Below are 18,516 nucleotides of genomic sequence, written 5' to 3' on the forward strand. Positions count from 1 at the left end.
TTAAATAATATGTAGATTGCATATAATACACAAATACCATAAATGATATGTAAATAATTACTATGCTGTATTGTTAGGGAATAATGACAAGAAAAATTATGTACATGTTCACAATAGATGCACTTTAAAAAAATACATTTCTCATCCATGTTTGGTTGAATCTGAGGATGTGGAAACTACAGATATGAATAGTCTGTTTATACTAAAACAAAAGTTACATGAATATGTTTTCTTTTGCTCTCTCACTCTCACTCTCCTTTCTTCTCACTTAAAGGAAGCACTTTATAGCTTCTCTTTGGCATATTTGAATTGTCAAAATCACTACTCTTGTGCTTTGGGGGTTTAATTAAGTAAAAGTTTACTTAAGCACAAGCATGGTTTTCAATCTGATAACTGAAATGACTACTAGGCTACTAACAGGAGGGTAGTATATACATTATGGATACCCTGGACAAAGGAAAAATTCATGTCCCAAGTGGGATGATATGGTGTACCATAAGATATCCTCATGCCACTAAGGAAGGCATGAAGTTTAAAACATAAATTGCCTATTTCTGGAATATTCCAGCAGTCTATGGGCAACTGAAACTTCAGAAAGTGGAAATGCAGATAAGGGGTTATTATTATAAAAAGACTTCAGCACTTTTGTGGCCACTTGATAAACAAGGAGAAGAAGCTGAATTTGAGAAGGCTCCAATCAATTGAGTAGAATAAAAGGTTCTACATTTTTCTATACACCTTATTAGAGTCAGCTACATAATTTGTGGACCCAGTGCAAAATGAAAGAGCAGCCTCTTTGTTCAAAATTATTGAGAATTTCAAGATGGTGACAGCAAATACTGAACCCAGTGTGGCCCTTCCGAGTGCAGGACCCCATGTGCTTGTCAGGGTCACTAGCCCAGGAAGCAGCGCTTCCGCTTATTTTTTCTCTGCTCTTGGTGCTAATTTTTTTGATATAAGAAATTTATTGTCTTTGCTAATCTTATTTTGACTCTCAGGAAATAGACATCACACTGCAGCACACAGAGGAAGTGTGGCCCCCTGCTCTGGAAAGACCAGGTGCCCACCTCCACATCAGGGCTTCCCCTGTCTTCATCTCTTTCAGAGCTTCTAGAGTCTGTTATGTTGAAATTGGGTCCTGGCCCAAAGAACTCCAACGCTTGTGCTCCAGACCCAGAAGGAATCCTGGCAACTCCCCAGTGCATGTATGTGGGAGGGGGCTGCCCTATGCACCCGTGGGTTGTGTCTGTCTGCCGATAGCATCCTGGGGATGTCTGTCACCTAGCACTACCCACTCTGTGTGCACAGGAATGCCCCATGGGCTGCCTGCTACCAAGCTGTGACTGCTGAGCATGCTCACAGGCTGGGGCTTACTGGCTGACTTCAGGCACAATCTGCTGTTTCTTCCTTCGTGTTATTTCACTTTTCCTGGAGAAGAAGGGAAGCGCACACCAAAAACAACAGGGAGAACCTGCTGCTCACATTCGTGGTTGGCACAGTGATAGCACTGCAGGATGACAACACATAGGAGATGTCCCACGGTCATCCTCAGGGTGCACAGGAGGAGCTTGCTGGGAACTGTCCACACTGTCTTCCATCATCTTCCATTTCATTTGGGAGAAAAAAATGTTTGAGAATAACCAGTTAATCTTATGAAGGTAATGAAAGAAGAGATCATGCAACATACAAGAAAGGGAATCATATGTGAAAATTACAATAATTTAAAACCATGATCATGGCCTAGGGATGAATAGATAGACAAATAAAATAAAACATAAACTCCAGAAACAGATCCTGGAAAAGAAATGAGAATTGAATATAAGAGAAAGGAAGCATTTCAACTTTTTATTTATAAAAGGAGTAATGCCGGGAATATGGCTCAGCTGCTTAGCACCTGCCTGGCAGGCGTGGGGTCATGAGTTCAATTCCCAGAATAAATAAATAAATAAATAAATAAATAAATAAATAAATAAATAAGGCATATTTAAGAAAACTTGCTAACTAATTGGAAAAAAATGAAGTCTTGATAGCACACAAATAAGTAAAATTGCAGATGGATGAAAGATGTAATTTTTTTGAAAAGTAAAAGTAATGAAAGAAACTGTAACTTACCTTGTAATACTGTCTCAAAATGAGGAAGGTCCTCTCCACAGGGCTTCAAGGTGCTCACCAGGAGATTAAAGGATGAATCTGGCCTCTCTCTTTCCACTTACAACAAAACAAATAAGCAAAAAGAGTGTGTAGATTGAACACCTTAGCCCATGAGAGAGGCAAATGACATAACAAAAGCCATATTTTTCACTCACTAGGATAAAGGATTTATACATTAAACCTGAAAGTCTAATATGCAGAAATTAATGGAAAGGAAAAAAGATATGAAAGTATGATTCACATACAAACATGTAAATTAAAGCAATGAGCTATCATCTTCTCCTTCTTACCTTGGCAAAGATATTTTATATTAGTAGTAATCAACTGAACATGTATCAGTAAAAGAATACATGAATAAGGGAAGAATAATTTAATAGTTCCATAGATCTGTTGAAGAAGCTGTGATGCATCCATAGTAAGCTCCTGATTGCATAATCCCAGTTTTCTGGACCATATATCTGCATACATACACGTATTTATATATAAAACCAAGAAAACATTATGTGGCCTACATTAAAGTATATAAAGTGATTATTCTTCAGTAGGAAGTTATGAGTAGTTTTTTTTTTCCTTTTTTATATCTATTTTTACTCTAGAAGTATTTCTTTTTGAAATATTCTGGTTGTGAAAGGAAGAGAACAAAATTTTTATTTCAAAGGAAAAGAAAACAAAGCAAATACTGCATCACTCTCTGCACCTGTGGAGAGTGCTGTGTGTGTCTCTTAAACTCGGAACCCCTGGTACCCCTGTCATGCCTGGCTCCCCTGGCATACCTAGTTTGCCTGGTTTACCTGAAGCAAGGGACAATCTAGAGAGTGGCACCAGAAAGTGAGTTGGTGGAGAATTTGTGTTTTTCCTGGATTCAGAAGATGGGGTCAAAGTTCTGCAAGTTATCTAATCCAGTGCTTTTCTTTTTTTTTTTTCTTTTAGTACTGGGAATTGAACTCACTACCTCATGCTTGCCAGGCAGGCACTGGGCCACTGAGCTGTATCCCTAGACTTGCTTTTCAAACTTTCACCATAAGACCAGAATTTCACCCAATAGAACCACTTCTTACCTCCAAGGAGAATGCAGCCAAAAGATTCCAGTTCTGGATTCCGCTCCTTTCCTTTTCCAACCCCTCTTGTCTGCATGGGCTCAGCCTAGCGACCGTTGCTTCTGATACAGAGACTGACTTACTGGGAAATTCCACAGTCAGACTGTGCTCTGTGAAGACGGACATTCATGTCTGCAGTGACCCAATCCAGGGACTGACCTCAGGGAGGCCAACCATCTGTGAGGGTTCAGAGAGCTTGGTCAAGCTGACAGAGGCAGGAAAATCAGCACAAACAGTGGGTCTGCAAAGCAAGTTGCCAGCTTCTGGGCAGGCACTAACTGTGCCCACCATGCCCACACAAACCTGCGAGGAAGCTGGCTCCCACCTCACCCTCTGTACCCTTCCTGAACACTGTCTGTGTCCTAGGAATTACATGCTCGCAATAGCTGTTACGAGAAATATGGGGCTGGGAGAGAAGGAGAGACAGACAGAGAGACAGACAGACCAGCTGTCGGGCACAGATGTTACATCGAGGTTGGATGCATCTGTCCATTCGGAGAAAGCAACCTAGGGCACTTCTGCAGCCACTGACTTCAAAGAGAGTCACTGGGAGGCGCCAGCACCTGGCCCTTTGATTTTCCTAGATGGCGAGATTAGAAATGTTCCTCTTTGTGGGATACCTAGCAGAAGGCTGGGCCTGGAGGACTGCAGAGTCCTCTTTCCCTGGAGTGACCTGCAGGAAATGCTTGGTGAATTCTTGTTAGAACAGCTAATTTTACACACTTCCATAAAAACAAGAAGTAAGCACACAACACCTCCTGTTGTGGCATGTGCTCTTCTGCACAAATTCACACTTGGGGCACAGATGGAGCTCACAAAGCCAGAGCATACCGGTTCATCTTCTCTTCTGGCATCTGAGTGCTCTCGTGTTTTCTTAATCTCTCTGTCTCTGTCTCTGTCTCTCTGTCTCTGTCTCTGTCTCTGTCTCTGTCTCTGTCTCTCTCTCTCTTGCTACTGAGATGCCTGGGTCTCTTTCTCTGTCCCTTGAATGTGCAAGCCCCCAGCCTCCTGAATGCGAACAAGGTCTCCGAGTGTTTGAGAGGAAGCCCTAATTAAAATCGCTGTCTCAGATGTCACAGGGAACAGAGGAATACTCCAGCTAATAAGACTTTTCCACAAGGCCCTTGACCAAGTGACTCTCTCTGTTTTAACTGGGAGCCAAAAGCCCTTCAAAATAAATATGGATCTCCATAGAGGGATAGAGTACATGGTTTTATCTTATAGAAATGTCCTGTTAGGAAGTCACCCTGACAGCTTGTCTAAGAAGCAATCAGAGAGGCTGAGAGGGGGCCCCCGCTCCGGTCTTGACCATTGAGAGGTGACCAAGCTTCAGCGCGGACCCCCACCCCAGACAGCAGGCCAGAAGGACTGTGTGGGAGGGGTCACGATGGCTGAGGATGGCACTCATCAGTCAGAGGAAAACGCAGAAATATGGGCCGTGATTGAAGGTGTGTCACTAGTCTGTGTCTGACGGGGGAGCTTTTACCAACAAACGTCCCCTCACAGAAATAGACATGGTTGGAAGGTGAGTATGGAAACTGAGAAAGGAAATGCAGACATTTTGAGTCTAAGCACTGGCGCAGAGCATGACACAGAGGAGCCACAGCGGGCTCCCTCCAGCTGGCCCCTCAGTGGCCTCTGTGGCCACGGCTGTCTCAAAACGAAGGAGGGCAAAGTGCATTTCCCAAGCTCCAGCCCCGACCGGGCCTCTAATTTTACTTCTCTGAGTGTGCCCTGATGGATTTGGAGGGAGGAGATGGGTCATAAATAAAACACAGCCCACAGCGGAGCCCTAATCAGCTGCAGCTGCTGCAGGACAAGGCCTGACAGGCAAATTGCATCATGATGGAGCGTTCCTTGGACCCTGCCACAAGAGCCGCCTGTGTGGGGGCGGGGAGCGAGTCTATTATTAGGGACAGGCCTGAGACGTGAGTTTGCAGAATTCTTTGCTCTGGATGAAAACCACACGTACAGAGGACAAACCCCTGGGGGGTAAGGGAGAGGCAGGGAGCCTGCATTTAGACTTCCTCTCAGCTTGCAAGATGCATCACACATGAAGAGGGCTTGGGGCTACCTGTATACAGGTAATTTTCTGTATTTTTCATCTAAGTCTAAACGTTAACCTATCCTTTAAAAGTATATGTTCTGCAAGTCACCAGAAAGCACCATGAAACAGAGGATGTTTTAATTAGGACAGTGGAATCACTTTGGGGACCTTTGATTGGCAGGAGGGGGGGCTGTCCTATGCTCCTCCACATTCCTGTTTTGCTTATTAAAGAGAATTATAAATCCACTGGCTTTTGATCAAAATAATTCCTTTCCAGAGATGAAAAGATGTTAAGATGAAGCCACGGCCTGGAAAGTAAGGCTTGCATTTCAAACCTGGCTCTGGGTCTTATACAAACTGTACCAAGCAATCTGTTAGAAATCAGCTTGACCATCTGAGGGCCTGTGGAGGGTGTCTTGGCTGCACATGGAAGTCCATCTGTGGGGGGATAGTTTGGGTGGTGTCTCCCAGCCCTTTGCAGCGGGGAGGGTGTTGTCCTTTGACCTCAAGTCGAGGGGGCTTCACAGGAGCCCACGGAGAGCTGGCCTGCCCACTTACCACAGAAACAGGAGCTTCAACTGGGGCACTAGCTGTGAGGGTGGGAAGGGAATCAGAGACTCCTTGTACTGGGCAGAAAGAATTCTTAGAACCTGCTGCAGCTCAGAATGCTGACGCCCTTGGACAGATGTGGGTCTGGGGCAGGCAGTGTTGACATTAAAGACAGCTGAGCTCTGTCTAACCAAGAGAAGCTGGAGTTGCAGGCAGCTGGAGTTACCCCCAGACCGGGTGTCCCAGCCCCAACTAGTGTTCAGAAAAGGCCCAGGCAGGGAGAGACCCCCCGACAGGCCAGTCATCCACCCAGGACCTTGAGAAGAGAAAGGCAAAGTCTCCCCTTTGATTCAGATACATTTTAGGACATATGAATTACAAATTGAGGCTATGTTCTGAGACTTGGTGACTTGAAAATAACCAGAATACTTCCAACTCAGAATACTTCTGGGTTCAAAAGAATCTCAAGAGGAGGAAAGGCCCGCCATTGTTGCCACCAAGGGGCAGGGGAAGCAATCTTCCCACAGAAGGCCTTCTAGGAACACGGAGAGAAAAGGATATTTTCTGATTGTGCAGGAAGTCTAGACTCCACAAGTTACAGTCATGAGGATTTTCTTACTAACAGCAAGCTGACGTTAAACCAAAGAGCAAGAGAAAGCTTGGAAAGGTTTGTATGACAATGCAGACTTAGAAAAATCCAACAATGGAAGCCAGAAAAAGGCTTAAAGTACGAAATGGTGAGATTCAATGGCCCCTAGAAAGTGAGGAAGAGGCCACCACCTGGTAAAGACCCGGCCAAGCAGGGCTCAGGTCAGGTTGTTGGCTCTTCCCTCTTTATTCCATCATTTGGAATAGCCATTTCTTCATTTAGATAAGGCAAGGGCTTTGGAGTAATTTTTCATGAAAAAGCAGCATGCCCTTGATATTGAATGTCCCAGCCTAACAGACCATGACTGAGTCATGGCTGCTCCCCAGATGACCCCATCTAGGATGCAGTGAGTGCAGATCACAGGCCCAGGGCTGAGAGTCAGTGTAGGGTCCCTAGGCAGCCACAGATGGTGGCTCTAAATCACCTCAGGAGCTTTGTCCAGCCTGAGAACACTGTGGCCTCAGGGTGCTGGAAGCAATTGCCTGGATACAGAGCAAAAAGAGGAAAGAAGGAAGAAGGAAGGAAGAGGAGGGGAGGGGAGGGGAGGGCAGGGCAGGGCAGGGCAGGGCAGGGCAGGGAAGGGCAGGGAAGGGAAGGGAAGGGAAGGGAAGGGAAGGCAAGTGGAGCGAGTGAACCGAATCCTTAGTGTGAAGACCAGACTCCAGGAAGGTAAGAGGCAGAGGGCAATGCTAAGCCTCTGGACCCCCGGCTGTCATCTTCAGGCTCAGAGGGCCTGGACAGCCGCTGGATGCCATGGCAGCCACTAACCTCTGGCAGGAACCAGTGATGCCCTTGTGCAGGCCCCTGACTGTTCTCATCAGGAGAATCCGCTTTGCAGGGGTGATGGGGAGCTCATATTTGGACTCCTTCCCTGACACTCCACATCGCTCATGAACAAGGCAGGAGGCAGTGGATCACAAAGGTCTCTTTCTTCTGCCTCTTACTTCCTTCAAGGTCTGGTCTGGGTTTCTAGTAGCACTGAGGAGAAGCTGCAGGTACTTCCAAGAGAGATGCATACCACCTGTGAGGCCCCGGACACCCACTCATTGCTGTGTTGCTACTGGGAACACAAAGGAAGCCACACCAGGGCTGCCGTAGGGCCAGGCACTTCAGTGAATTTTCCAGGTACACTGAGGTCAGTTAGTCAGTTTCATCTAACTGTGGTGTGGTTTGAATTGAATGAAGTTGCACAGGAGGCATCGAGCAGAATTCCCATCAGAGTCTTGTCCCTGGGCCCCTGTACCTCTAGACGGTGGGCTGTGATACTCTGAGGTATGTGAGGAGTGAGGTATGGAGACACAGGGAGGAGTGGCAGGAGGGTCCCACAGGAAGTGGTCACGCCAGAGAAGCTGGTGCTGAGCACTTGGACAAGGCCACTCTTCTGCAAGGCTCCCGAGCCCCAAGAAGGGGAGTAGGGCATCCCAGCCCCTAGACCTCTGCACCTGGACAGTGGGTAAGATAAAGACCAGGCTACATCCATAGCCTTTTAACATGGTGTCTAAAACCTTTCCCTGTTCCTCTGTGGCACAGCGCTTGCTCCAAGCCTTCCCTTTGCCCAAGTCTATGAAAGTCTGGACCATGTCATCAGCAAGGTGCCAAGTGAACTGCCATGAGCAGCCAGATATGCAGACACCCACTCACCTGCGTGTCCTCACTCTGAGCATGGCACCGGTGAGCACGTCCCCTGTGAAGCCGGGGGTCTTCAGACTCCAGTTTCTTCTACGTATTTGCAGCAGACTACAAATGACAGCAGGCTCTGCAATGGCCCTGGGCTTCTGGCCTCCCTATTAGGTTCTCAAAGATCCTTAGAAATAATCTCATTCAGGCATTTTTCAAGTGCTAAAAGCAACTGAATGTTTTCTTTTTTTTTTTTTTTTTGGTTTTTCTCCGGTACCGGGAACTGAACTCACAACCTTGCGCTTGCCAGGCAGGCGCTTTGCCGCTGAGCTAAATCCCCAGCCCAACAACTGAATGTTTTCTTTGGATGAACTTTTATTTAGAAGCCCACTACAGAAACCCCGCATGCTGTGATTTAAATGCATCTTCCCAAAGTTTGCATATAGGGAACTTAGCCTCCAAAGTCCGGTGTTGATGCTGTTTGGAGATGGGATTTGGAGACACATTAGGATTTGATGAGGTCCCAAAGGTGGGACTCCAGTGACAGCAGAGTGACTTGACGAGAAGAGGAAGGGAGACCTGACCTGCATGCTGCTCCATCTCATAGTGAGGCATCCTCTGTGAGTTACAGTGCAGCAAGGCTGCTGGTGCCATGTCCTTGGACTACCCAGCCTCCAGAACCTCAAGCCAAGTAACCTCTCTCTTGATAAAGTACCCAGCCTGTGATCCTCAGTTACAGCAACAGAAAACAGAGTAAACACTACGTGAGAGCAAGAAATCCTTCTCACAGCCCACATCAGAGGGTGCTCTGTAAATTTTCCTGTTTCTCACAGAACATTCTGAAGACATTATATGGACTCAGGCTGCCCGTGAGACAGAAAACAATGAGACACAAAGGCACTGAGCTGGCGGTCACTCAGCATCCTCCCTCTTAGTCCACAGCCTTTACCCTGAATGTGTCTCCACAGCACGGGGGTAATACTTTATCCCAAAGTTTTTGCTGCAGACAAAGTCAGGAGGCAGCACATAAGAGCTTGTTTAGGCCCGTAAGCTGTTGTCCAATCTTGCAGAATGCAAAAGTATGTTCAGATTGCCTCATTAGTGAGGGAATAAACAATTAGAGAGAAAAAATGAACAATAAATAGTTAGAGAGAATCACATTTCAGTTATCTTTTACTGCCCAATTCTGTAGACTGATGTAGCAATTTTCCTGCTAACCCAGCATACATTTGGCTAAAGACATTTGCATTTTCTGCTGTCCTCTTAAGTCGAATTTAGGTATCTTACTATGTAAGGGAACACCTCGCAGGGTTTCAACAGGCCCATTCTGGCAAGTGTGAAGAGTATTTGCTTATATCCTCAGTCTTTTAGCAAATACTTGTCAGAGAGTCAGGAAGGTTCAGAGGCATTTTTCAAAAGAAATCTTGTCAGCACTGAGTCTGGAAAGATATGCATGGGGCAGCTGCAGAAGCACTGGAGGGAGGCCAAGCACCCTGAGGGACAGGATACCATGGGGAAGCAGTGAGTGGGGGCCAGGCTCGTCTTATTTGAGAGACACTAGAAGTTTCCCCACTGACATTTCTTAAGAATAGGTCACCAGCCAAGGAAATGGGACATTGCTGGAGATGAAGGGAAGAGAAAATTAACTGAGCATTAGTGGAGTTGATATCCAGGAGCCTGTATGTGTGCGCATGTGCATGTACGCGTGCACCTGGTAGGAGGGGCTGGTAGTGCAGGCTGGGATACTCCCTGAAAGTGGACTGGAATGAATTAGGCCTCAATTTTACTTACAAAATACGAATTGAAAGAGGCTTCTGAGTGAGGTCGAGTGATTCCATCGTGACTGAAAGGCTCAGCCTATTCCTGGCTCTATACTTCGTCATCCTCAGACACAGCCTATGCTTCTCAGATTTCCCTTGTTCTTGGGCATGGCCCTCATTCTCAAGGTTCCCTTAGCTTTAGCCAGGCCTGTGTCCTCATGTGCTCCTCTCATCTCAAATGCCTGCTGTGCTGCCCTCTGTCACAGCTGCATCCCCAAATCAAAAACAAAAACAAATCAAGGGAAAAGGAAAAGTATGGAAGTCTTCTCCCTGGTATCTGCACATGGCATTGGCTAGAGCTGGTCACCTATCTGTCATAGAAGGTGGGAAGTTTCATTTTATAATTTACAATACTAACACTCAGAGTAAACTTATAACTCTCCTAAAAAGAAGGGTATAAAGCATGCTGGATAAGAAACCAGCCATTCCTTGTAAGGAGACTTGGAAGGAGGCTGAGGGGAGTGAGCACAGGAGGAGGCCAAGAGGCAACTTCCTTCCGTTTGTCTCTGCCTGGAGACCCAACCAAGGCGATGCAGAGGGTCTTCCTGTAGAGTTGTTACCTGCAGATGTGCTAGTTGCCCTTGGATACCACTGTGACAAGATTCCTTTTCTCCAAGGTCAAAAAGCCTGGGGTGTGGTATATTACCATGTTTTTGAGTTGAAGTTCTATAGGACATCATTAGTTCCTTGCATTTTTAGAAAGGGCTTGTGTAACAGTCACAGGGATTCACTGTCCTGAGAGAACAGCCCCACAGCTGTTCTTACAGAGCTCCCAGGGACACCAGGAGTGGAAAAGCCCCACTCCGTGCCAAAGCTTTTGCTACATGCTCTAGTTAATTAAAATGACACAAGATTATTTTGCAAGGCTCATAAAACGCATCCTTCCTCTCTTCATCTGTATCACAGGAGCAAGCAAAGAAATCAGGGTCAATTTATCTTCACTTGGCTTATTGTCTTTTGAAGTTGTTCTTAAGTCATCAAGTCCTTTAAAGTATTGTGCAAGTTTGCTGTGCTTGAATTTTGGAGTCGTTGAGGGGAGTGTGTGGAAAATTAAACCCCAAAATGTGCTGACCATGCTAACAAAGAATAATAAATGTGATAGATGAGGGGAAACTTCACTTGGGTTCTTTTCCTGCCAGTTCATCCAAGTTCATGCTTGCTGTTGACTTTAGTCATGTCCAATGATGGAGGTGACAACACTGGCTGACTCATATTTCAACTTTATCTGCTGAAATCTTGTCTTTTGAAACTGGAGCACACCAAGAAAAAGCCTCGTGCTGAGGGCTTGAGTGGCAGTGAGTTTTGAACCACAGAGGAACTGGAGGTCTGTGTCCCTGCATGCTGGAGCTTCCAGGCCAGTGAGCTCTGAGGTCTCAGCGCAGCTGGCTGCCTTGCTGCTATTCTGAAGTGGTTCATGTTCCACAGGACAGAGTGAGCTAGAAGCTGCCACCATTCAAGAAATCTTCTCAGAGGCCAGCATCATGATAACAACTCCCCAGGGGCAGGCACACTGAGGCAAGACTGACCACCTCCCTCCCTGCTTTTCCAAGAAGAATAAATAATTCTTTATCCAAGCCAGGCTGATGTTTATCTCTTGGGTTGTGGAGACATGGAAAGAACAACAAGAACAGCAACAGCTTCCCTCTCTGCTGAAATATTTGAGGCCTAAAACAATGAACTGGCATTTGAGGAGGGCAGATATGTCAGACTGAGCCCCTCTGAAGAAGCATGCCTGGAATTTGAAGTCTGGGCCAGGACTGTTCCAAAATGTAGTGCACTTGTAGAAAACCGGAGGTGTACTGAGGCCGACAGTAAGAAGAGGATAGGCTTGGGACTCCCAGGTTCCAAGACAAAGCGACAGGCCAAGCCATGCAGGGTGACACAGGAAGCACCCTTAATCCTAGTGCCTGTGGGTCTAACACTGCACCAGGAATAAATCACACACTCTAGATCCAGCCACCGCTGCAGTCAGAAGGCAGTGGACATTGGAGGAAAATGAAGTCAAGAGCCTGTGTGGGGGTCTGCAGGGAAGGACAGGTGAGGTAGGGCAAGCAGGGCTAGGGCTGGTGAGCAGAATCCTGATTTCACTAGGCTGTACAGAGCAGGGGCTCCATATGGCTGCCTGGTGCCTGGGCTGGAGCAATAAGGGCCAGGAATGTGGCCTGGAGTATGACAGTCTAGTGAGGGGGGTGAGCTGGTGTGAGCTCTGGACTGGTGGGTTTGTATTTGAAAAGCATGCTTTCAGAGGTGATTTGTTTATTGTCCACAAATTGGCCAGCTCTGGGAACAATTGCCCCTCTAAGGCCAGCAGGGTCAAGGTATCAAGGCATCAGAATGTAAACAATAAAAGATACAGCAAGTACAGCCCGCCCTGGGCTGATGAGGTAGGAAAGCCACCTGGAGCAGCTCCTGGTGCAGAGACAGAGTGCGGTGTGGAGCCTGCAGGCCCCACTGAGGACAGATGTGCAGCTGCTCCTCCTGCAGTGCAGGCCTCTGACGCCGGCCCCAGGGGTTCGGCAAGGACAATTCTCCGCGGGCAGCAGTGAGGCAGCCTGAGCCACAGAGTTGGGACAGTGGTGGGAAGCCATGTCTTAGTTACTTTTCTCTTATTGCTGAGACAAAATACTCATTTTTCCCCAAGGTTAAAGGAGGAGAGGTTTATCTAGCTCACAGTTTGCAGAGGTTTCAGTCTGTACACACCTGGCCATAGGGTGAGGTGGTGTGACAAAGAACAATCCATGATGGACAGAAGAAAGCAAAACAATAAATGGTCTTAGCAGCGTTTTTCTGTCTCTTTTTAACCAGGGTACTTGGGGTAGATTGCACCCTTAATCCTAGTGCCCCTGGGTCTAACACTGCACCAGGAATAAATCACACACTCTAGATCCAGCCACCTCTGCAAAGCCCCACCTACGACCACATGAGGCTTTGGGGGGACATCTAGACACAAGTCATGCCACCTTGTGTTTCAGACTGGTGGCCCACTTGTCACCAACTGCTTACTCTCTTGGGTTTTTTGAGTCCTTTGCAGATAAAGAGAAAAATTTGCTTCATGTGGATACTCCATGGATTAAGGAGCAAGCCTCCAAGAGATCTCACAGTGTCTCTCCACGGAGAAGGAGTGGTCTCCCGAGTGTGTGCATTCAGTGGGGTCGCACCCCGGAATCCTGCATAGAGCCTGTCTGGTCGGCTACCTTCTCCAAAGACTAGAACAGCAACAGCAAACCAGTCCCTGCCCCAAACTGTGCCGGCCTCCTTTGTCACGGACCCTGGGGGCAGACAGGTAAAGGGTGCAAGTCCCATCCTGCTTTGGCCCCATAGGCTGGGCAGTCCCTCCGGACCCCAGTCCCTGGCCCACTTTCCCTGCTTCCTGAGCCAGTGCCCACTTCTCAGCTTTCTGCCCCACCCCCATTCCAGAAGACTGGCTTCCCTGAAAGCCCGGCCTTTCCCAAAAGTGAGCCAAAGTGAGAAGCAATGAAGCATCCTTTCATATCCAACTCTTCTTCTTGTGAAACAGAAAATTGCAAAATAGCACTCTAAGAAAAGCTCATATATCTAATTGCTATGTTTAAAATACCCAAGTGAGCACGTTGTTAAAAAATAAATAAAAAGGGATCATTTTCCAGGTGTAAGGAAGGGGGAAGGTTAAGTATGACTCCATTAGATAGAGATCATCTGGCACAGTCCCTAACTCCAGGGAGACCAGAGACGGGTGAGTGTGGTGGGCTCAAAGGTCATCCTTGAGGCCCTGGAGCTGAGCTCATTATCACCCACTACCCAGCCCTCAACAGTCCTCTCCTGTCTTCCAAGATAAGGCCTCATACAAACCCCCTAAAGGAACTTCACACAGAAACTCTTTTTCATATCAGAGTTGGAAGCAAAATGAATTTCTCAGAAATAAATAAAAGAGTAAAGCAAAAAGATAGATGATAGGAAACAGAAAGACAGACTGTTTGGAGATGTGGAAGGGGATCAGGGCAGGGAGGGAAGCGGGGAGTAAAGGAATAAAAATGATCGAGGTATGGTATATACATGTACCAAATTCCCCCAGTGATCATAACCATTATGTATACAAACATACCATACCAATACTAAAATAAACAATTTTCAGGAGAATTGAATAAAGGATGCAGAAATATAGCCCCCCAGAAATAGAAACAAATGTTCTAAAGATTAGGTCCCTTTAAAGTCTCTCCAACGACTCCTCATTTACCAAATCTGGTGGACTCCTGCCAGGATCCCCTGTGGAACAATCCAGTCCTCAAACCCACCAAACCACCCACCAGGGGCTGTTACCCACTGCAGCAATAAGAAATCTAAGTTTGTCAATGCATATGTGTTCCTGCTGGTCTTTAGCTGATATAAATGATCACTGAGTATAAATGTGATATATGTGTATATGAAAAATATAAAATCCAATGAAAGCAAAATAATACTCATATTTCACAAGCAAATTCAGTTACTTTCAGTTTTTTATTATATTGATCTGATTCAGCTGACTACACTTTCTAATTTTCTTTTTAATTAGGAAACATTTCAAACTCAACCAAAACAGAAAATGCTGTCTTAGACACTTGTTTACCCACCGCAGAGATATACATAAAAGCATTTCTTTGCTATTGTCCCAGACCCTAGGGGAACAGAAAAGAAGAAATAAGATATTAGAAATAAAAGGTAGAATTTCACGGTCATTTGCCAGTCCTTCCTCTAGCTGCAGTGTAAACCCTGAATTAAATTAGGACTAAAACATGACTTCAAATAATCATTATAAATGCATGGGTCTAAAAGTAAGTGTATCAAAAAACAAGTTAGCTTTGGGTACTTTTAAAATTATACATTATTGATGTTCTGTAGCATGCATTATTTATTATATTTTCCTTTAATTACTATATCTTTGCTATTGTCCCATGTTGATATACACAGATCTAGTTCATTTCTTTTAACTGCTTTGTAAATTCCGTTATGTAAATAAACCATTCATAGTCATGCACTACCTCATGGCATAGTTGTGTTGGACCACAAATAGAGCAGTGGCCCCATAAGTTTACTTGACCTACCAACACCTTAGCCAACTCTAGCCCTGCACAGTGTCTGCACAATGACTAAACTATCGAATGATGCATCTCGCAGAACATATCCCATCTTTAAGCCACACATGACTGTATTTGTTCATTCCTGGACTGAAATGCAGTTTGTTTCCAAAATTTCCACTATTATAAACAATACTGAAAAGTAATTTCCCCTGTGCTGCCCAGTGCTCATCAGGAAGTAGGTTTCTGGTCACAGGTTGCATTTATCAGCTTTTCTTTTTTTTTTTTTTGGTTTTTTCTCCGGTACCGGGAACCGAACTCACAACCTTGCGCTTGCCAGGCAGTCGCTTTTGCCGCTGAGCTAAATCCCCAGCCCCCTATCAGCTTTTCATTGCTGAACAAAATACCTGACATCCACAACTTCAAGGAGGAGAATTTTATTTTGGCTTACAGTTTCAGAGGTTTCAGTCCATAGTCAGCTGGCTCCTAGGAAGGAATGGCATGACAGAAGGACAAGGTGGAGGAAAGCTCCTTAACTCATAAAATTCCTGAATCAGAGAGCAGAGAAGGAGCACAAGAAGAGTGGCCAGGGACCAAATATAATTCCTAAGATCATGCCCCCATATCCACTTCCTCCAACTATCTCACACTTCCTAATAATCTATTTAGCTATGAACTCACCAGAGGATCAACCCATTTGATGAAGTTAGTGCCCTCACTGTTCCATCGTGTCAAGTTGAATATCAAGATTAACCAGCACACAGGTTATCTGTATCTTCACATGTAATCCTATTGGCAAATTGCTCCCCTAAGTGGGAATTGGAGGAACTCCATCTCCCTGCTGTTCTTGGAAGCTCCCCCTGCTATCTGTGTTTATCTTCAATGGAGTTATGGCCATCCTCCTCCAGCTGGCTTACATCTGGGACTGGAACATGGTTCACACAGCAGCTGTCTGATTTCTTGCCTCAGGTGTGGCCAAGCTGACAGCACTCTAGTGAAGCTGTGCATGTTCCAGGGACATTCCTGGAGAGGTGTCCTTCTCTGATTCTGCCAGCACTCTCCTATCTGCAAGAAACCTCCCTCTACTTAAAACATTTAGATTGTTTTCTGGTTGCTACCTTGAATTCTGACCCCTACACTGCCAGTGTTGAAGAGTGTCTATTGGAGGGGCGGGTATTAATAGATTGTTTTTTGCCATCAGATAGGTGGAAAAATGGGCTGTTTTGATCTGCATTTTACTGGCCATCTTGCCATTTTAATCAACTATTTAGGCACTTTTTAAAAATATATCTATTCACATTCTTTGCTTATTGCATTAGACTGACTAACTTTACATAGTACAATACAGTTAAGCCAACCACAATGATATATACTTTCTGTACTCTGTTCTATATGTCCCCCTTTAGATAACAGTACATTTCCTTTATAGTTACAATGTTTATCTAGGGCCAGGGAAGGGATGAAACAACCCAGGCAGGGCCATAGGTGGTTATCTGGGCCCCGGTGTTCTTTGTCTTTGGAGAAGCATTCCAGGGCTAAGTCAGGACTGCAAAGTTAACTCTTTACAACCTTCTGGGATGTTTCTCAAGACACACTTTGAGGCTTGCATTAAGACTAGAATTATTCTATCTTAAAATGATATGCTAAGAGTCATTGTCCCCTACACCCTGTCAGGTCATCTATTTATTTTTGTCCCTGAAAGGAGAAACACAGCATAACTCAAAGCAAAACCGAGCACACACCGGACTACTAAAAGGACTTCCACTGAGTAGCAGAAAAAAGTTGAAGTTACATAGGGAATGTCCTATTTGTTTTGTTGTTATTGCTTCTATTGAGGTTGTTGGTAGTGATATCTGCTTTGACTTGGCTTTCTTTATTTTAAAGAGGAAAACAATTAAAATAACAATAAAACAGACTTTCAACCCATTCCCTTTTGTTTCTCCTTATAAATGGCTTGACTTTTTCTTGGGTTTGTCTCATTCTTGGAACACCTTTCCAAATTTAACCCTACATTTTTTCTAATTCACTTCTACTCCTCAAGCTGTTGGTTTTATTAGGCATGTAGCATTACAATTATCATAGGAAATAATTTTTATCAAATATTTATCGGTTTATAACATTGATGTCCATGTTTCTAGGTTTAAGATATAGTTTCTTTGCTTTTCACCACAAGATCTATCTCTACCATCCACAGTGCAGGCCAAAGTAATCCATAGCTGACACTTAATTGTTATTGAGAAAGACCATGTGACAACAGGCAGAAATGCTGATACAATTGGAGAAAAACACAAAATAAAAGTACGAGCTGAATACCATTAGACTATTTTTTTGTTTCTTATGGGTTTCTTTCTCATTTTTCAGTATTATTGAAAATTTCTATAAGGACCATCAAAATGAAAGAATGTTATTTTAAATTTTTGAAAGAAATAAAATAAAGAAAGAGCTGGGATCTTTAGCCCTCCCTGGGAAATTCCTAGAGAGTGAGCAGTGCTTTGGGCATGAGTAAGAGAGTTCTATGTCTCTGTGACCCTAATTAAACACTGAATAACTCTCACTTCCATTTCCTGGCTATTTCCACTCTAATTAACTCAAGAGAATAGATTATGCTAATGACTAATTAAATTTTTGACCCATTTGTATAGAAAGCTCAGTAACTCATGATATTAGGGTACTATTTATTCTAGAATTCCTTTTTTATTTTAAAGAGAGTAGTAGGGCCCGGATATAGCTCAGCGGTACAAGCACCTGCCTGGCAAGTGTAAGGTCCGGAGTTCAATTCCTGGTACCACAACAAAACAAAACAAAACAAAACAAAAACACAAACTAAAGAGAGTAGTAACTGAGATACAAACAAAAAAATAGAACAGTAGCAGCATACCAGTATCACAAACATAAATAAATCAAAGCAAGAACATTCAAAGTGATACAGGGTCTCAAGACAAAATAACATGAATCAACAGTGATTGTTACATTCCATATTCCTATCCACAACTACATTCTCAGATTACCAGATGTAAGAATGAAAGATTGCTCAAGCTATTAAAGAGAATAAGAAAATAATTCTTCAATAAAACTTTGGAGATAATACAGAGTATCACTAGACAAGATGGTAGGAGTTCAACATTGCAATTCCAGTGCATATTGCTACCTTCAAATCAGTTGCTCAGACCACCAGGCACAAACATGCAAAATGGATCAGAACATAAAAAACTGTGAACATTAACTGTTCATTTCAATACACCATCAGACTTCAGCAATATAGTCACTGCAGCTATTCATATCTATCTATCTACCTATATATATATTTATATTTTGCCTGCTTTCTTTCTTTTTTTCTACTTTTCCTCATCCCAGTCATTCCTTCCTTTCAGTAGTTTCTTTCCCTTTCCTATCATCTATTGTATGTTTTGAGTTTTACCTAGTCTTTCAGGTTCCTACACCAAGGAGACAATATGATGTTTACACATCTGGATCTGATTTATTTCACTTATGAGTATGGTCTCTAGTTGCATCCATTTACCTACGAAAGCCTCGGGTTTATCTTTCTTTATAGCTG

The 18,516-nt window shown here is 44.5% G+C and overlaps 2 long non-coding RNA genes across 3 annotated transcripts; one reads left to right on the forward strand and one right to left on the reverse strand.

Moving 5' to 3' along the window:
* Window positions 1-83: 83 nt before the first annotated feature.
* LOC102018314 lies at window positions 84-3,334 on the reverse strand. The gene is made up of 3 exons (XR_264521.1): window positions 3,210-3,334; window positions 2,113-2,208; window positions 84-1,601 (listed from the first exon to the last, which is right to left on the reverse strand). It is a non-coding gene; the product is annotated as an uncharacterized LOC102018314 (long non-coding RNA).
* A 1,888-nt stretch (window positions 3,335-5,222) lies between these two features.
* Window positions 5,223-16,083, forward strand: LOC102018521. Of its 2 annotated transcripts, none has more exons than XR_264523.1 (3): window positions 5,223-5,332; window positions 12,952-13,213; window positions 15,630-16,083. It is a non-coding gene; the product is annotated as an uncharacterized LOC102018521 (long non-coding RNA). The 2 variants fall into 2 exon arrangements; XR_264522.1 differs by having other exon boundaries at window positions 12,962-13,213.
* The last annotated feature ends 2,433 nt before the right edge of the window (window positions 16,084-18,516 follow it).

Source organism: Chinchilla lanigera, unplaced genomic scaffold (assembly GCF_000276665.1).
Source record: "Chinchilla lanigera isolate Chin_1 unplaced genomic scaffold, ChiLan1.0 scaffold00114, whole genome shotgun sequence".
NCBI classification, from domain to species: domain Eukaryota; kingdom Metazoa; phylum Chordata; class Mammalia; order Rodentia; family Chinchillidae; genus Chinchilla; species Chinchilla lanigera.